Raw genomic sequence first — 17020 nt, 5'->3', positions numbered from 1 at the left:
TTTCCTGTAGTCAACGATCAGCTCCTTTGTTTTGCTGACATTGAGGGAGAGGTTGTTGTCCTGGCACCACACTGCCAGGTCACTGACCTCCTCCCTATAGGCTGTCTTAATGTCGTCGGTGATCAGGCCAACCACCATCGTGTTGTCAGCAAACTTAATGACGGTGCTGGAGTCATGCGCGTCCAGGCAGTCGTGGGTGAACAGGGAGTTGAACGCTGAGCTGTAGACAATGAAAAGCATTCTCACGCAGGTGTTCCTGTTGTCCAGGTGGGAGAGGGATGTGTTGAGTACAATAGAGATTGTGTCATATGTGGATCTGTTGGGGTGGTATGCGAATTGGAGAGGGTCGAGGGTGTCTGGGATGATGGTGTTGATGTGAGCCATTGACCAGCCTTTCAAAGCCTTTCATGGCTATAGATGTGAGTGCTACAGGGCGATAGTCATTTACACAGGTTACCTTGGCATTCTTGGTCACAGGGACTATGGTGGTCTGCTTGAAACATGTATGTATTACAGACTGGGAGAGGTTGAAAATGACAGTGAAGTCACTCGTCTGGCCCCATGGCCTTGTGAAGGTTAACCTGTTTAAAGGTCTTACTGACATCGGCTACGGAGAGCGAGATAACAGTCGTCTGGAACAGCTGGTGCTCTCATGCATGGGTCAGTGTTGCTTGCCTCAAAGCGAGTGTAGAAGATATTTAGCTCGTCTGTTAGGCTCGTGTCACTGGGCAGCTCGCGGCTGGGTTTCACTTTGTAATCCATGATAGTTTGCAAGCCCTGCCACATCCAACGAGCATCAGCGCCGGCATAGTAGGATTTGATCTTAGTCCCGTATTGACGTTTTGACTGTTTGATGGCTCGTCGGAGGTCGTAGCGGGATTTCTTATAAGCATCCAGATTAGTGTCCCACTCCTTGAAAGGGGCTTTAGTAATCCTTCTTTTTAGTAAAAGCTTCTGGTTGGGACGAAACAGTCCTGTCATTATTATTTATTTTATTTCACCTTTATTTAACCAGGTAAGCCAGTTGAGAACAAGTTCTCTTTTACAACTGCGACCTGGCCAAGATAAAGCAAAGCAGTGTGATAAAAACAACAACAACACAGAGTTACATATGGAATAAACAAAACGTACAGTCAATAACACAATAGAAAATCTATATACAGTGTGTGCAAATGTAGTAAGTTATGGAGGTAAGGCAATAAATAGGCCATAGTGCAAAATAATTACAATTTAGTATTAACACTGGAGTGATAGATGTGCAGAAGATGATGTGCAAATAGAGATACTGGGGTGCAAATTAGCAAAATAAATATCTATGTAAATAACAATATGGGGATGAGGTAGTTGGGTGGGCTAATTACAGAATGGCTGTGTACAGGTGCAGTGATCGGTAAGCTGCTCTGACAACTGATGCTTAAAGTTATTGAGGGAGATAAGAGTCTTCAGCTTCAGAGATTTATGTAGTTCGTTCCAGTCATTGGCAGCAGAGAACTGAAAGGAATGGCGGCCAAAGGAGGTGTTGGCTTTGGGGATGACCAGTGAGATATACCTGCTGGAACGCAGACTACGGGTGGGTGTTGCTATGGTGACCAATGATCTAAGATAAGGCGGGGATTTACCTAGAAGTGATTTATAGATGACCTGGAGCCAGTGAGTTTGGCGACTAATATGTAGTGAGGGCCAGCCAACGAGAGCGTACAGGTCACAATGGTGGGTAGTTTATGGGGCTTTGGTGACAAAACGGATGGCACTGTGATAGATTACATCCAATTTGCTGAGTAGAGTGTTGGAAGCTATTTTGTAAATGACATCGCCGAAGTCAAGGATCGGTAGGATAGTCAGTTTTACGAGGGCATGTTTAGCAGCATGAGTGAAGGAGGCTTTGTTGCGAAATAGGAAGCCGATTCTAGATTTAACTTTGGATTGGAGATGCTTAATGTGAGTCTGGAAGGAGAGTTTACGGTCTAACCAGACACCTAGGTATTTGTAGTTGTCCACATATTCTAAGTCAGACCCGCCGAGAGTAGTGATTCTAGTCGGGCGGGCGGGTGCAAACATCGTTCAATTGAAGAGCATGCATTTAGTTTTACTAGCGTTTAAGAGCAGTTGGAGGCCACGGAAGGAGTGTTGTATGGCATTGAAGCTCGTTTGGAGGTTTGTTAACACAGTGTCCAATGAAGGGCCAGATGTATACAAAATGGTGTCGTCTGTGTAGAGGTGGATCTGAGAGTCACATTTACATTTACATTTACAATTACGTCATTTAGCAGACGCTCTTATCCAGAGCAACTTACAAATTGGTGCATTCACCTTATAGCCAGTGGGATAACCACTTTACAATATGTTTTTTTTTTTTTTTTTTTTTTTGGGTGGGGTAAGGGGGGTGGGGGTAGAAGGATCACTTTATCCTATCCCAGGTATTCCTTAAAGAGGTGGGGTTTCAAGTGTCTCCGGAAGGTGGTGAGTGACTCCGCTGTCCTGGCGTCGTGAGGGAGCTTGTTCCACCATTGGGGTGCCAGAGCAGCGAACAGTTTTGACTGGGCTGAGCGGGAACTGTGCTTCCGCAGAGGTAGGGGGGCCAGCAGGCCAGAGGTGGATGAACGCAATGACCTCGTTTGCGTGTAGGGACTGATCAGAGCCTGAAGGTACGGAGGTGCCGTTCCCCTCGCAGCTCCGTAGGCAAGCACCATGGCCTTCAACTGGAAGCCAGTGGAGTGTGCGGAGGAGCGGGGTGACGTGAGAGAACTTGGGAACGTTGAACACCAGACGGGCTGCGGCATTCTGGATGAGTTGTAGGGGTTTAATGGCACAGGCAGGGAGCCCAGCCAACAGCGAGTTGCAGTAATCCAGACGGGAGATGACAAGTGCCTGGATTAGGACCTGTGTCACCAGCAGCAAGAGTGACATCATTGATATACACAGAGAATAGAGTCGGCCCAAGAATTGAACCCTGTGGCACCCCCATAGAGTCTGCCAGAGGTCCAGACAACAGGCCCTCCGATTTGACACATTGAACTCTATCTGAGAAGTAGTTGGTGAACCAGGCGAGGCAGTCATTTAAGAAACCAAGGCTATTTATTCTGCCAATAAGAATGTGATGATTGACAGAGTCAAAAGCCTTGGCCAGGTCAATGAAGACGGCTGCGCAGTACTGTCTTTTATCGATCGCGGTTATTATATCGTTTAGGACCTTGAGCATGGCTGAGGTGCACCCATGACCAGCTCGGAAACCAGATTGCATAGCGGAGAAGGTACGGTGGGATTCGAAATGGTCGGTGATCTGTTTGTTAACTTGGCTTTCAAATACTTTCGAAAGGCAGGGCAGGATGGATATAGGTCTGTAACAGTTTGGATCTAGAGTGTCACCCCCTTTGAAGAGGGGGATGACCGCGGCAGCTTTCCAATCTCTGGGGATCTCAAACGATACGAAAGAGAGGTTGAACAGGCTAGTAATAGGAGTTGCGACAATTTCGGCTGCTAATTTTAGAAAGAAAGGGTCCAGATTGTCTAGCCCAGCTGATTTGTAGGGGTCCAGATTTAGCAGCTCTTTCAGGACATCAGCTGTCTGAATTTGGGTGAAGGAGAAGGGGGGCATGGGCAAGTTGCAGGGGGGCATGGGCAAGTTGCAGCGGAGGGTGCAGAGCTGGTGGCCGGGGTAAGGGTAGCCAGGTGGAAAGCATGGCCAGCCGTAGCAAAATGCTTATTGAAACTCTCGATTATCGTAGATTTATCGGTGGTGATAGTGTTTCCTAGCCTCAGTGCAGTGGGCAGCTGGGAGGAGGTGCTCTTACTCTCCATGGACTTTGCAGTGTCCCAAAACTTTTTGGAGTTAGTGCTACAGGATGCACATTTCTGTTTGAAAAAGCTAGCCTTTGCTTTCCTAACTGATTGTGTATATTGGTTACTGCTTCCCTGAAAAGTTGCATATCGCGGGGGCTGTTCGATGCTAATGCAGTACGCCACAGGATGTTTTTGTGCTGGTCAAGGGCAGTCAAGTCTGGGGTGAACCAGGGGCTATATCTGTTCTTAGTTCTGAATATTTTGAATGGGGCATGCTTATTTAAGATGGAGAGGAAAGCACTTTTGAAGAACATCCAGGCATCCTCTACTGACGGAATGAGGTCAATATCCATCCAGGATATCCGGGCCAGGTCAATTAGAAAGGCCTGCTCGCTGAAGTGTTTTAGGGAGCGTTTGACAGTGATCAAGGGTGGTCATTTGACCGTGGACCCATTACGGACGCAGGCAATGAGGCAGTGATCGCTGAGATCCTGGTTGAAGACAGCAGAGGTGTATTTAGAGGGTAAATTAGTCAGGATGATATCTATGAGGGTGCCCATGTTTACGGATTTAGGGTTGTACCTGGTAGGTTCCTTGATAATTTGTGTGAGATTGAGGGCATCTAGTTTAGATTGTAGGACGGCCGGGGTGTTAATCATATCCCAGTTTAGGTCACCAAGCAGTACGAACTCTGAGGATAGATGGGGGCAAGCAATTCACATATGGTGTCCAGGGCACAACTGGGGGCTGAGGGGGCTCTGTAGAAAGCGGCAACAGTGAGAGACTAATTTCTGGAAAGGTGGATTTTTAGAAGTAGAAGCTCAAACTGTTTGGGCACAGACCTGGATAGTATGATAGCGCTCTGCAGGCTATCTCTACAGTAGATTGCAACTCCGCCCCCTTTGGCAGTTCTATCTAGATGGAAAATGTTGTAGTTCGGAATGGAAATTTCTGAATCTTTGGTGGCCTTCCTAAGCCAAGATTCAGACACTGCTAGAACATCAGGGTTGGCAGAGTGTGCTAACGCAGTGAATAACTCAAATTTGGGGAGGAGACTTCTGATGTTAACATGCAAGAAACCAAGGCTTTTACGGTTACAGAAGTCAACAAATGATAGCGCCTGGGGGGTAGGAGTGATACTGGGGGCTACAGGGCCTGGGCTAACCTCTACATCACCAGAGGAACAGAGGAGGAATAGAATAAGGATACGGCTAAAGGCTTTAAGAACTGGTCTTCTAGTGCGTTGGGTACAGAGAATAAAAGGGGCAGATTTCCGGGTGTTGTAGAATAGATTCAGGGCATTATGTACAGATAAGGATATGGAAGGATATGAGTACAGTGGAGGTACACCTAAGCATTGGGTAACTATGAAAGAGATGGCATCACTGGAGGTACCAATTGAGCCGGTCTCTGCGTGTATGGGGGGTGGGACAAAGGAGCTCTCTGAGGCTGGTTGAGCTGAACTTTGGGCTCAATTGTATAATAAGAACTAACCCAAACAGCAATAGGCTAGGCATATTGACATGGGAGAGAGGCATAAAGCAATCACAGGTGTTATTCTAGAGGGCTAATACAACAACTGGTAATGGCGACGAAAGTTTTGGGCTGAGGCTAAACAGATAAACAGGATGGGGTACCGTGTAAAGGAACAGTCCAGCAGGCATCAGCTGTGCAGCTGAGTGATCATAAGGTCCAGTGAACAGCACTAAGTAAGTCCGGGAGCAGATCGTAGGCTGCTAAAGCACAGGCGAGTAGGAGGCACGGCTGTTGATTGCGTGTGCTAGCGGGCCGGGGATAGCAGATGGATCTTCGTGGTCGTCGCAACGGGAAGCCTGTTGAAACCACATCAGACAATTACGTCGGCAGACCAGTCATGATGGATCGGTGGGGCTCCGTGTCCACACTAGGAGGTCCCGTCCGGTTGATAGAGAGGTAGATAGCCGGGAGATGGGCCTGGCTCGAGGCTAGCTCAAGGCTAACTGCTACGTCGGGAAGTGGTGATTAGCCAACAACAGCCATTCGGTTGCAGCTAGCTAGTTGCGATGGTCCGGTGTTAACGTCCAGTGATTCCGGCAGAAAATCCGATATGCTCTGGGTCGATAGCACGCTGTGCAGACTGGTCGATAATTGTCCAGGCTAGAGCTGGCTGGTAGGTAGTGCAGGCCACGGACAGTGGTGAAGACCTCTAACGGTGGCTAATAGCAAGTAGCTAAGTGAGATAGAGAAATATATACGAACAAAAAAACAAACAAAAAACAAAAAAAACAGGCTATTTACACGAGGACACAACACAATACACAACCGCACTACTATGCCATTTACGTTTGACATTTTAGTCATTTAGCAGAGTGACTTACAGTACATGTGTGCAAATGTAGCAAGTTATGGAGGTAAGGCAATAAATAGGCTATAGTGCAAAATAATTACAATTAGTATTAACACTGGAATGATAGATGTGCAAGAGATGATGTGCAAATAGAGATACTGGGGTACAAATGAGCAAAATAAATAACAATATAGGGATGAGGTAGTTGGGCGGGCTAATTTCATATGGGCTGTGTACAGGTGCAGTGATCGGTAAGCTGCTCTGACAACTGATGCTAGCACTGCGCCACTCGGGAAAAGCTTAACATCCGCTTCATCGGACCACTTCCACATTGTCACTGGTACTTCCTGTTAGAGTTTTTGCTTGTAAGCAGGAATCAGGAGGACAGTTATGGTCAGATTTGCCAAATGGAGGACGAGGAGAGAGCTTTGGAGTAAAGGTGATCTAAAGTTTTGTCGCCTCTAGTTGCACAGGTGACATGCTAGTTAAAATTAGGTCAGACGGATTTAAGTTTCCCTGCATTAAAACCACCAGCCACTAGGAGCGCCACCTCGATGTGCATTTTCTTGTTTGCTTATGGCCCTATACAGCTGGTTGAGTGTTTAGTGTTAACAAAGAGACACACACCTCCCCCTTAACCTTAACCTGAAGCTGCCGTGTGACGATGCAGAGAAAAACCAGCTAGATCTATGTTATCCATGTCCATGTTCAGCCATGATTCCGAGAAACGGTCGTCAGGTGAACGGTGTTTCCTCCGACACGTTGGTGCGGCTGGCTTCCGAGTTAAGCTCGCGGGTGTTAAGAAGCGCGGTTTGGCGGGTCATGATTCGACCTTCGCCTCCCGAGCCCGTTGGGGAGTTGCAGCGATGAGATCAAAATTGGGGAGAAAAATACAACGACCAAAAAAAAGGGAACTCCGAGAAAGTATGAGTCAACGAAAGTGTGAGAACAAAATGTTATCACATTGACGAAGGAAACAGAAAAGGAATTCACTCAATAACAACATTTGTTTGTGTAGCATTTTGGACGGAGTTTGCACCTTCCGTGCATTAGTTTCATATGCAAATGTGGACCCGCTTTTGAGTTAATCCTGCTGGAAAGCCTACTAACCCATTCAGAGACGCTAACTGCTTTCGCACCTATTGACGAGTTGTGGGTAGATACAGTACATATGTGAATGAGCTGGTATGTGTGTGAGTGAATGGGCTGGTTGTCCCAGTTCTCCAGGGATCTAATGAGTGCCATATGGCCTTAGCTTCCTCTTTTCCACAGGCTCTTTAGCCAAACCACACACAGGCAAACACACGCTCCCTTTCCATTCTTTAGCCAAACCGAGCTCAGACTTTCCACAGCCATGTCTGACATTACTGCCATTACACACACCTCAAACACACACGTACACACGTACACACACACACCACACGTACACACACGTACATACACACACACCACACGTACACACACACGTACATACACACACACCACACGTACACACACACACACACACACACACACCACACGTACACACACACACACACACACACACACGTACACACCACACGTACACACATGTACATACACACACACCACATGTACACACACACACACACACACACACACGTACATACACACACACACACATACACACACACCACATGTACACACACACACACACACACACACACGTACATACACATACACACACACACACATACACACACACGTACATACACACACACCACACGTACACACACACGTACATACACACACACCACACGTACACACACACACACACACACCACACGTACACACACACACCACACGTACACACACACACACACACACACCACACGTACACACACACACCACACGTACACACACACACACACACACACACACCACACGTACACACATGTACATACACACACACCACATGTACACACACACACACACACACACACACACGTACATACACACACACACACACACACGTACACACACACGTACACACATGTACATACACACACACCACATGTACACACACACACACACACACACACACACGCGTACATACACACACACCACACGTACACACACACACACACACACACACACGTACGTCCACACACACACAGCAGGCTCCCTGAGCTCCGTTTCAGACTATCCTATCAACAGGACCTGAAGAACTGTAATATTCTATGTTGAGGTCAGCCTCCAGGCGTCTGGCCCTCCATAAGGAATCGCTAGAGCACGATGAGCCAAGTGAATTCCCACTTCTGCCTGTCCAACTTTCATTCCTTCACTGTCTCCTCCTGTTTCTAATCTGTCTAAACAAAGCACAGAAAAAAATTAAGGTGGAATTTCACAAAAACAGATTCTCCCTAGGCACTATTCAGACTTGAGATAAGTTTATTTAACATTGACTTTTAAAAAATGTTGACTTAAGTCCATGTTTTATTGAGTCCATGTTAAGGCTACTTATCTAAAGTCTGAATCGGGGCCCAGGTGTTACGTAAAAACAACAGTTTAGTCCGTAAAATGAGTGGGCTGAGTGGACTGAGTGAAGGGCTCTATTCAATCTGCATCAAGGAAGTTCAGCTTTACAGCGTGATTGAAATTGAAAGGCAATGTTTCCTGCTTTAGCGGAGACAGCATTCACGGTAAACGCTGCATATGTCGGCTCAATCGGAAATTACCTTTACATTTCTATCAGGCAACGTTCTGACAAGCAGGAGACCCACATCCACCTCACATGAATACCAGTGATGAAGGCCTCATGTTGCCTCATGTTATCTCTGCTATAACTTACATGGCCCTAAACATTTTGATTGTAACGAATGATTGTATAATTGTTATAATCTCACAATGGGCCTGGCAGCTGTAGCCTGTAGTTAGAGCCAAAGTCTACCCTAGGAAAAGTATTCAATTCCCAGTGTCTTCTTTAAAATGTTAATCAAAATATTGACACAGTATGCCACAGTATGCCAAAACATAATTTTTGTGTTGTGATGCTGCCTTTTACATGCACTGAAACAACAACAAGTGTTTTCACAACACTCTCTTTGGGTGTTTCAGAGTACTTCCATTCTGTTTTGAAATATATTCAGTGTATCATAACACTAACATTTGAGTTTACAATCAAACACCCTCCAAACACCAGATCTCAGCTTATGTACACTACCTTCCATGGTTTTACACAATTATGGTGTTTTGAGTCTTTCTAATGTAACATTTTCTGATAGTTTTAATGGTTCTAAACATTCTAGTTCTGATAGTTCTAAACGTTCTACATCAGATAGTTCTAAATGTTCTAGTTCTGATAGTTATAAACGTTCTACTTCTGATAGTTCTAAACATTCTAGTTCAGATAGTTCTAAACATTCTAGTTCTGATAGTTCTAAAGGTTCTACTTCTGATAGTTCTAAACATTCTACTTCTGATAGTTCTAAACGTTCTAGTTCTGATAGTTCTAAACATTCTAGTTCTGTTATTGTTTAGTTCTAAACATTCTAGTTCTGATAGTTCAAAAAACATTCTAGTTCTGATAATTTTCTAGTTCTGGTAGTTCTAAACATTCTACTTGTGATAGTTCTAAACGTTCTACATCTGATAGTTCTAAATGTTCTACATCTCATAGTTCTAAATGTTCTAGCTCTGACAGTGTTTAGTTCTAAACATTCTAGTTCTGATAGTTCAAAACGTTCTACATCAGATAGTTCTAAATGTTCTAGTTCTGATAGTTATAAACGTTCTACTTCTGATAGTTCTAAACATTCTAGTTCAGATAGTTCTAAATGTTCTACTTCTGATAGTTCTAAATGTTCTAGTTCTGATAGTTCTAAACATTCTACTTCTGATAGTTCTAAACGTTCTAGTTCTGATAGTTCTAAACATTCTAGTTCTGATAGTGTTTAGTTCTAAACATTCTAGTTCTGATAGTTCTAAACGTTCTAGTTCTGACAACGTTTAGTTCTAAACATTCTAGTTCTGATAGTTCTAAACGTTCTAGTTCTGATAGTTCTAAACATTCTAGTTCTGATAGTTCTAAACATTCTAGTTCTGATAGTTCTAAACATTCTAGTTCTGATAGTTCTAAACATTCTAGTTCTGATAGTTCTAAACATTCTAGTTCTGATAGTTCTAAACGTTCTAGTTCTGACAACGTTTAGTTCTAAACATTCTAGTTCTGATAGTTCTAAACATTCTAGTTCTGATAGTTCTAAACGTTCTAGCTCTGACAGCGTTTAGTTCTAAACATTCTAGTTCTGATAGTTCTAAACGTTCTAGTTCTGACAACGTTTAGTTCTAAACATTCTAGTTCTGATAGTTCTAAATGTTCTAGTTCTGATAGTTCTAAACATTCTAGTTCTGATAGTTCTAAATGTTCTAGTTCTGATAGTTTTAATAGTTCTAAACATTCTAGTTCTGATAGTTCTAAATGTTCTAGTTCTGATAGTTTTAATAGTTCTAAACATTCTAGTTCTGATGGTGTTTAGTTCTAAACATTCTAGTTCTGATAGTTCTAAATATTCTAGTTCTGATAGTTCTAAACGTTCTAGTTCTGACAACGTTTAGTTCTAAACATTCTAGTTCTGATAGTTCTAAACGTTCTAGTTCTGATAGTTCTAAACATTCTAGTTCTGATAGTTTTAAACATTCTAGTTCTGATAGTTCTAAACATTCTAGTTCTGATAGTTCTAAACATTCTAGTTCTGATAGTTCTAAACGTTCTAGTTCTGACAACGTTTAGTTCTAAACATTCTAGTTCTGATAGTTCTAAACATTCTAGTTCTGATAGTTCTAAACGTTCTAGCTCTGACAGCGTTTAGTTCTAAACATTCTAGTTCTGATAGTTCTAAACGTTCTAGTTCTGATAGTTCTAAACAATCTAGTTCTGATAGTTTTAAACATTCTAGTTCTGATAGTTCTAAACATTCTAGTTCTGATAGTTCTAAACATTCTAGTTCTGATAGTTCTAAACGTTCTAGTTCTGACAACGTTTAGTTCTAAACATTCTAGTTCTGATAGTTCTAAACGTTCTAGCTCTGACAGCGTTTAGTTCTAAACATTCTAGTTCTGATAGTTCTAAACGTTCTAGTTCTGACAACGTTTAGTTCTAAACATTCTAGTTCTGATAGTTCTAAATGTTCTAGTTCTGATAGTTCTAAACATTCTAGTTCTGATAGTTCTAAACATTCTAGTTCTGATAGTTCTAAACATTCTAGTTCTGATAGTTCTAAACGTTCTAGTTCTGACAACGTTTAGTTCTAAACATTCTAGTTCTGATAGTTCTAAACATTCTAGCTCTGACAGCGTTTAGTTCTAAACATTCTAGTTCTGATAGTTCTAAACGTTCTAGTTCTGACAACGTTTAGTTCTAAACATTCTAGTTCTGATAGTTCTAAATGTTCTAGTTCTGATAGTTCTAAACATTCTAGTTCTGATAGTTCTAAATGTTCTAGTTCTGATAGTTTTAATAGTTCTAAACATTCTAGTTCTGATAGTTCTAAATGTTCTAGTTCTGATAGTTTTGAACATTCTAGTTCTGATAGTTCTAAACATTCTAGTTCTGATAGTTCTAAACGTTCTAGTTCTGACAACGTTTAGTTCTAAACATTCTAGTTCTGATAGTTCTAAACATTCTAGTTCTGATAGTTCTAAACGTTCTAGCTCTGACAGCGTTTAGTTCTAAACATTCTAGTTCTGATAGTTCTAAACGTTCTAGTTCTGACAACGTTTAGTTCTAAACATTCTAGTTCTGATAGTTCTAAATGTTCTAGTTCTGATAGTTCTAAACATTCTAGTTCTGATAGTTCTAAATGTTCTAGTTCTGATAGTTTTAATAGTTCTAAACATTCTAGTTCTGATAGTTCTAAATGTTCTAGTTCTGATAGTTTTAATAGTTCTAAACATTCTAGTTCTGATGGTGTTTAGTTCTAAACATTCTAGTTCTGATAGTTCTAAATATTCTAGTTCTGATAGTTCTAAACGTTCTAGTTCTGACAACGTTTAGTTCTAAACATTCTAGTTCTGATAGTTCTAAACGTTCTAGTTCTGATAGTTCTAAACATTCTAGTTCTGATAGTTTTAAACATTCTAGTTCTGATAGTTCTAAACATTCTAGTTCTGATAGTTCTAAACATTCTAGTTCTGATAGTTCTAAACGTTCTAGTTCTGACAACGTTTAGTTCTAAACATTCTAGTTCTGATAGTTCTAAACATTCTAGTTCTGATAGTTCTAAACGTTCTAGCTCTGACAGCGTTTAGTTCTAAACATTCTAGTTCTGATAGTTCTAAACGTTCTAGTTCTGATAGTTCTAAACATTCTAGTTCTGATAGTTTTAAACATTCTAGTTCTGATAGTTCTAAACATTCTAGTTCTGATAGTTCTAAACATTCTAGTTCTGATAGTTCTAAACGTTCTAGTTCTGACAACGTTTAGTTCTAAACATTCTAGTTCTGATAGTTCTAAACGTTCTAGCTCTGACAGCGTTTGGTTCTAAACATTCTAGTTCTGATAGTTCTAAACGTTCTAGTTCTGACAACGTTTAGTTCTAAACATTCTAGTTCTGATAGTTCTAAATGTTCTAGTTCTGATAGTTCTAAACATTCTAGTTCTGATAGTTCTAAACATTCTAGTTCTGATAGTTCTAAACATTCTAGTTCTGATAGTTCTAAACATTCTAGCTCTGACAGCGTTTAGTTCTAAACATTCTAGTTCTGATAGTTCTAAACGTTCTAGTTCTGACAACGTTTAGTTCTAAACATTCTAGTTCTGATAGTTCTAAATGTTCTAGTTCTGATAGTTCTAAACATTCTAGTTCTGATAGTTCTAAATGTTCTAGTTCTGATAGTTTTAATAGTTCTAAACATTCTAGTTCTGATAGTTCTAAATGTTCTAGTTCTGATAGTTTTAATAGTTCTAAACATTCTAGTTCTGATGGTGTTTAGTTCTAAACATTCTAGTTCTGATAGTTCTAAACATTCTAGTTCTGATAGTTCTAAACGTTCTAGTTCTGACAACGTTTAGTTCTAAACATTCTAGTTCTGATAGTTCTAAACGTTCTAGTTCTGATAGTTCTAAACATTCTAGTTCTGATAGTTTTAAACATTCTAGTTCTGATAGTTCTAAACATTCTAGTTCTGATAGTTCTAAACATTCTAGTTCTGATAGTTCTAAACGTTCTAGTTCTGACAACGTTTAGTTCTAAACATTCTAGTTCTGATAGTTCTAAACGTTCTAGCTCTGACAGCGTTTAGTTCTAAACATTCTAGTTCTGATAGTTCTAAACGTTCTAGTTCTGATAGTTCTAAACATTCTAGTTCTGATAGTTTTAAACATTCTAGTTCTGATAGTTCTAAACATTCTAGTTCTGATAGTTCTAAACATTCTAGTTCTGATAGTTCTAAATGTTCTAGTTCTGACAACGTTTAGTTCTAAACATTCTAGTTCTGATAGTTCTAAACATTCTAGTTCTGATAGTTCTAAACGTTCTAGCTCTGACAGCGTTTAGTTCTAAACATTCTAGTTCTAAACGTTCTAGTTCTGACAACGTTTAGTTCTAAACATTCTAGTTCTGATAGTTCTAAATGTTCTAGTTCTGATAGTTCTAAACATTCTAGTTCTGATAGTTCTAAATGTTCTAGTTCTGATAGTTTTAATAGTTCTAAACATTCTAGTTCTGATAGTTCTAAATGTTCTAGTTCTGATAGTTTTAATAGTTCTAAACATTCTAGTTCTGATGGTGTTTAGTTCTAAACATTCTAGTTTTGATAGTTCTAAACATTCTAGTTCTGATAGTTCTAAACGTTCTAGTTCTGACAACATTTAGTTCTAAACATTCTATTTCTGGTAGTTCTAAACATTCTAGTTCTGATAGCTCTAAACATTCTATTTCTGATAGTTCTAAACGTTCTAGTTCTGATAGTTCTAAACGTTCTAGTTCTGACAACGTTTAGTTCTAAACATTCTAGCTCTGATATTTCTAAACATTCTAGTTCTGGTAGTTCTAAACATTCTACTTCTGATAGTTCTAAACGTTCTAGTTCTGACAACATTTAGTTCAAAACATTCTAGTTCTGATAGTTCTAAACATTCTAGTTCTGACAACGTTTAGTTCTAAACTTTCTAGTTCTGATAGTTCTAAACATTCTAGTTCTGATAGTTCTAAATGTTCTAGCTCTGACAACGTTTAGTTCTAAACATTCTAGTTCTGATATTTCTAAACATTCTAGTTCTGATATTTTTAAACGTTCTAGTTCTGACAACGTTTAGTTCTAAACATTCTAGTTCTGATAGTTCTAAACATTCTAGTTCTGATAGTTCTAAATGTTCTAGTTCTGATAGTTTTAATAGTTCTAAACATTCTAGTTCTGATAGTTCTAAATGTTCTAGTTCTGATAGTTTTAATAGTTCTAAACATTATAGTTCTGATAGTTCTAAACATTCTAGTTCTGATAGTTCTAAACGTTCTAGTTCTGACAACGTTTAGTTCTAAACATTCTAGTTCTGGTAGTTCTAAACATTCTAGTTCTGATAGTTCTAAACATTCTAGTTCTGATAGTTCTAAACGTTCTAGTTCTGATAGTTCTAAACGTTCTAGTTCTGACAACGTTTAGTTCTAAACATTCTAGTTCTGGTAGTTCTAAACATTCTAGTTCTGATAGTTCTAAACATTCTAGTTCTGATAGTTCTAAACGTTCTAGTTCTGATAGTTCTAAACGTTCTAGTTCTGATAGTTCTAAACGTTCTAGTTCTGACAACGTTTAGTTCTAAACATTCTAGTTCTGATATTTCTAAACATTCTAGTTCTGGTAGTTCTAAACATTCTACTTCTGATAGTTCTAAATGTTCTAGCTCTGACAGCGTTTAGTTCTAAACATTCTACTTCTGATAGTTCTAAACGTTCTAGTTCTGACAACGTTTAGTTCTAAACATTCTAGTTCTGATATTTCTAAACATTCTAGTTCTTGTAGTTCTAAACATTCAACTTCTGATAGTTCTAAACATTCTAGCTCTGAAAGCGTTTAGTTCTAAACATTCTAGTTCTGATAGTTCTAAACATACTAGTTCTGATAGTTCTAAATGTTCTAGCTCTGACAGCGTTTAGTTCTAAACATTCTAGTTCTGATAGTTCTAAACGTTCTAGTTCTGACAACGTTTAGTTCTAAACATTCTAGTTCTGATAGTTCTAAATGTTTTAGTTCTGATAGTTCTAAACGTTCTAGTTCTGATAGTTCTAAATGTTCTAGTTCTGATAGTTTTAATAGTTCTAAACATTTTAGTTCTGATAGTTCTAAACATTCTAGTTCTGGTAGTTCTAAACATTCTAGTTCTGATAGTTCTAAACATTCTATTTCTGATAGTTCTAAATGTTCTAGTTCTGATAGTTCTAAACGTTCTAGTTCTGACAACGTTTAGTTCTAAACATTCTAGTTCTGATATTTCTAAACATTCTAGTTCTGGTAGTTCTAAACATTCTACTTCTGATAGTTCTAAACGTTCTAGTTCTGACAACATTTAGTTCTAAACATTCTAGTTCTGATAGTTCTAAACATTCTAGTTCTGACAACGTTTAGTTCTAAACTTTCTAGTTCTGATAGTTCTAAACATTCTAGTTCTGATAGTTCTAAATGTTCTAGCTCTGACAACGTTTAGTTCTAAACATTCTAGTTCTGATATTTCTAAACATTCTAGTTCTGATATTTCTAAACGTTCTAGTTCTGACAACGTTTAGTTCTAAACATTCTAGTTCTGATAGTTCTAAACATTCTAGTTCTGATAGTTCTAAATGTTCTAGTTCTGATAGTTTTAATAGTTCTAAACATTCTAGTTCTGATAGTTCTAAATGTTCTAGTTCTGATAGTTTTAATAGTTCTAAACATTCTAGTTCTGATGGTGTTTAGTTCTAAACATTATAGTTCTGATAGTTCTAAACATTCTAGTTCTGATAGTTCTAAACGTTCTAGTTCTGACAACGTTTAGTTCTAAACATTCTAGTTCTGGTAGTTCTAAACATTCTAGTTCTGATAGTTCTAAACATTCTAGTTCTGATAGTTCTAAACGTTCTAGTTCTGATAGTTCTAAACGTTCTAGTTCTGACAACGTTTAGTTCTAAACATTCTAGTTCTGGTAATTCTAAACATTCTAGTTCTGATAGTTCTAAACATTCTAGTTCTGATAGTTCTAAACGTTCTAGTTCTGATAGTTCTAAACGTTCTAGTTCTGACAACGTTTAGTTCTAAACATTCTAGTTCTGATATTTCTAAACATTCTAGTTCTGGTAGTTCTAAACATTCTACTTCTGATAGTTCTAAATGTTCTAGCTCTGACAGCGTTTAGTTCTAAACATTCTAGTTCTGATAGTTCTAAACGTTCTAGTTCTGACAACGTTTAGTTCTAAACATTCTAGTTCTGATATTTCTAAACATTCTAGTTCTTGTAGTTCTAAACATTCTACTTCTGATAGTTCTAAACGTTCTAGCTCTGAAAGCGTTTAGTTCTAAACATTCTAGTTCTGATAGTTCTAAACATACTAGTTCTGATAGTTCTAAATGTTCTAGCTCTGACAGCGTTTAGTTCTAAACATTCTAGTTCTGATAGTTCTAAACGTTCTAGTTCTGACAACGTTTAGTTCTAAACATTCTAGTTCTGATAGTTCTAAATGTTTTAGTTCTGATAGTTCTAAACGTTCTAGTTCTGATAGTTCTAAATGTTCTAGTTCTGATAGTTTTAATAGTTCTAAACATTCTAGTTCTGATAGTTCTAAACATTCTAGTTCTGATGGTGTTTAGTTCTAAACATTCTAGTTCTGATGGTTCTAAACGTTCTAGTTCTGACAACGTTTAGTTCTAAGCATTATAGTTCTGATAGTTCTAAACATTCTAGTTCTGATAGTTCTAAACGTTCTAGTT

The sequence above is a fragment of the Coregonus clupeaformis genome, chromosome 8 (genome assembly GCF_020615455.1).
Source record: "Coregonus clupeaformis isolate EN_2021a chromosome 8, ASM2061545v1, whole genome shotgun sequence".
NCBI classification, from domain to species: domain Eukaryota; kingdom Metazoa; phylum Chordata; class Actinopteri; order Salmoniformes; family Salmonidae; genus Coregonus; species Coregonus clupeaformis.
This window is presented reverse-complemented; position numbering follows the sequence as displayed.